Here is a 3,398-nt window from a genome sequence, read left to right on the forward strand (position 1 = left end):
AAGCAAAACGCCTGGCAACGTCGACGCTCCCCTAACCGCGATCTCGCACCGTGTTTCGTGTGGCGAATTCAAAAGCCGGCCGGCGCTGCTGCAACCATTACGGTCGGTACGCATACGCCGCGGAGGGCGGGACGGTCATCGGAGCGTGCGGTTCCTCCATCGAGTACTGCGCACCTCGGCCGTCGCATCGCCGTGCCATGACCGGCCGCGCGTCAACGCGAACCGGTGCCAGCGAGATCCCTCGCCTGCAAGAACCGACCGGCAGCCTCCGTCACCCGAGGACGCGGAGGCGCTTGCCGCGGACGGCGGGACGGTATGCACTGGTGCACAGCGGACCCGTCACATCGCCAGTTCCTTGACCGACCGCCGACGCTTGTGCCGTTCCTCTCGTACTTGGCAGTCGCCGCGCGATTGTCGGGTCTCGTTCTTGCACGCTCGAACGGTCGGGAGGGCACTCGGCTGGCGTTTCGGGAACGCGCAGCCTCGCCTTCTACCGACGTAACCACGACTCGCCGTTCGCGCTCCGCCGCTCCTGTTTACAGTACTAGGCGGTCCCGCAGCGGTCGGGTCGCGCATTTCGAGCGCTTCGAGCCACGGTGCAGTGGCGGGTCGAAAGCCGACCTATGAGTGCGTTGCGCCGTTTGTACCCGCGTCCGCCACCTGGCCGACCGTCCAAGGTCGCGGTGTTGGCGTCCGCTGGGCGCAACAATTTGTCACGGGGTGCCGCTCCACATTCAGGCAGCCCCGTGGGGAAAAGCCGACCCCGCGTCCAAACGGGGTCAGCGGCAGAAAGTGTCGGGCGCAGACGCAGCTGAGGCGCTCACCCTTCACAATCCGTTAATGATCCTTCCGCAGGTTCACCTACGGAAACCTTGTTACGACTTTTACTTCCTCTAAATGATCAAGTTTGGTCATCTTTCCAACAGACCGGCGCAACCGAAAGGCCGCGCCGGACATCGGTCCGAAGACCTCACTAAATCATTCAATCGGTAGTAGCGACGGGCGGTGTGTACAAAGGGCAGGGACGTAATCAACGCGAGCTTATGACTCGCGCTTACTGGGAATTCCTCGTTCAAGGGGAACAATTGCAAGCCCCTATCCCAATCACGAAAGAAGTTCCACGGGTTACCCAGTCTTTTCAGACAGGGATAAAGACACGCTGCTTCCTTCAGTGTAGCGCGCGTGCGGCCCCGGACATCTAAGGGCATCACAGACCTGTTATTGCTCTGTTTCGTGCGGCTAGGAGCCGCTTGTCCCTCTAAGAAGGTTGTAAGGTGCTGGGAACCCCGCACCTATTTAATAGGCTAGAGTCTCGTTCGTTATCGGAATTAACCAGACAAATCGCTCCACCAACTAAGAACGGCCATGCACCACCATCCACCGAATCAAGAAAGAGCTCTCAATCTGTCAATCCTCCCAGTGTCCGGGCCGGGTAAGTTTTCCCGTGTTGAGTCAAATTAAGCCGCAGGCTCCACTCCTGGTGGTGCCCTTCCGTCAATTCCTTTAAGTTTCAGCTTTGCAACCATACTTCCCCCGGAACCCAAATACTTTGGTTTCCCGGAAGCTGCCCGCCGAGTCATTTGAGTAACTCAGGCGGATCGCTGGTTGGCATCGTTTATGGTCAGAACTAGGGCGGTATCTGATCGCCTTCGAACCTCTGACTTTCGTTCTTGATCAATGAAAACATTCTTGGCAAATGCTTTCGCAGTAGTTCGTCTTGCGACGGTCCAAGAATTTCACCTCTAGCGCCGCAATACGAATGCCCCCGTCCGTCCCTCTTAATCATTACCTCGTATTCCAAAAACCAACAGAACAGAAACGAGGTCTTGTTCTATTATTCCATGCAAGTTTATTCAGGCGACTCGCCTGCGTTGAGCACTCTAATTTTTTCAAAGTAAAAGCACCGGCCATCTCGAGGCACACAATGAAGTGCACCAAGAAAGAACCGGCATGATGTTCAGTCCGAGCCGTCGCATCGGGTAGATGCACTACTCGTCTGGAACTGAGATCCAACTACGAGCTTTTTAACCGCAGCAGCTTTAGTATACGCTATTGGAGCTGGAATTACCGCGGCTGCTGGCACCAGACTTGCCCTCCAATTGATCCTCGTTAAAGGATTTAGAGTGTACTCATTTCAATTACGGGGCCTCAAAAGAGTCCCGTATTGTTATTTTTCGTCACTACCTCCCCGTGCCGGGAGTGGGTAATTTGCGCGCCTGCTGCCTTCCTTGGATGTGGTAGCCGTTTCTCAGGCTCCCTCTCCGGAATCGAACCCTGATTCTCCGTTACCCGTAACAACCATGGTAAGCAAGTAACCTACCATCGAAAGTTGATAAGGCAGACACTTGAAAGAAACGTCGCCGGCTCGTGGCCATGCGATCAGCACAAAGTTATCCAGAGTCACCACACAATACGGGCCGAAACCCGATCGATCTTGGTCTAATAAAAGCACCCGTTACCCAAAGGGCTCCAGGCTCACTGCATGTATTAGCTCTAGAATTGCCACAGTTATCCAAGTAGGAAGAAACGATCTAAGGAACCATAACTGATTTAATGAGCCATTCGCGGTTTCGCCTTATTTCGGCATGTACTTAGACATGCATGGCTTAATCTTTGAGACAAGCATATGATTACTGGCAGGATCAACCAGGTAATCGTTCGACTGCGCGTCCGTCCTCGCCTTCGGCGGGCCGGACGCAGTCTGTGTGCGGCGGAGGCCACCTTCAGGCGCCCCAACACGCTTATTTTGCACTCCGAGATGACGGCGTTCGAGCTCGCTACGGCACAACCTTCCCGAAAGACGAGTGGGAGCCGTGCGGCAAGAAGCACGTTCATGCTCGCTCTTTTTCGTTGCATCGACTCGGTCGCGCCGTGCGGGTTGCCCAAGCCCGCTGCACTGTCGGTGGACCGGCCGGAACTAGCAACGGAGCCGAGACTGCAAAGCCGCCAGACGACGGGTCACGCCCGCGTCTTCGGCGCTTTCGCATCTGAATCGCCCGAGGACGACACGGAACACACCTCGATATCGTGGTAAAACGGCACCGTCCGACAACCAGCCCCTAACGCATCAAGCGGATGAGGCTGCAGACGACTGCCGTGGATTCCCCTGGAGCAGACCCGAGGACACGCTTGACGAGGCCGAAGCCCGCCGCATATCAGACACCCGGTCGCTTTCGCGTACGCCGCTCACGAGAACCCCCACATAATAGCAGCGATAAGTACCCAGACCTCCTTGGGCACTAATACGAGCGTACTCGAGAAAATTTCACCGCGGGTGTGCCCCGAAACGTGTGGCACGTTGAGCGTGCCACAAGTCTACGTCGCTCTCAAACCCGCCGAGGTCGTAGAATTTGCGACCCTACTCACGAAATTCCCACCGAGGATACGGCCGCAAACGT

General features: G+C 56.4%; 1 non-coding gene across 1 annotated transcript; it reads right to left on the bottom strand.

Annotated features, from left to right (window-relative positions):
- Positions 1 to 838: 838 nt before the first annotated feature.
- On the bottom strand, positions 839 to 2,653 carry LOC142795176 (small subunit ribosomal RNA). Its single transcript, XR_012892824.1, has one exon. It is a non-coding gene; the product is annotated as a small subunit ribosomal RNA (ribosomal RNA).
- Positions 2,654 to 3,398: the final 745 nt, after the last annotated feature.

Source organism: Rhipicephalus microplus, unplaced genomic scaffold (genome assembly GCF_043290135.1).
Source record: "Rhipicephalus microplus isolate Deutch F79 unplaced genomic scaffold, USDA_Rmic scaffold_576, whole genome shotgun sequence".
Lineage (NCBI taxonomy): Eukaryota > Metazoa > Arthropoda > Arachnida > Ixodida > Ixodidae > Rhipicephalus > Rhipicephalus microplus.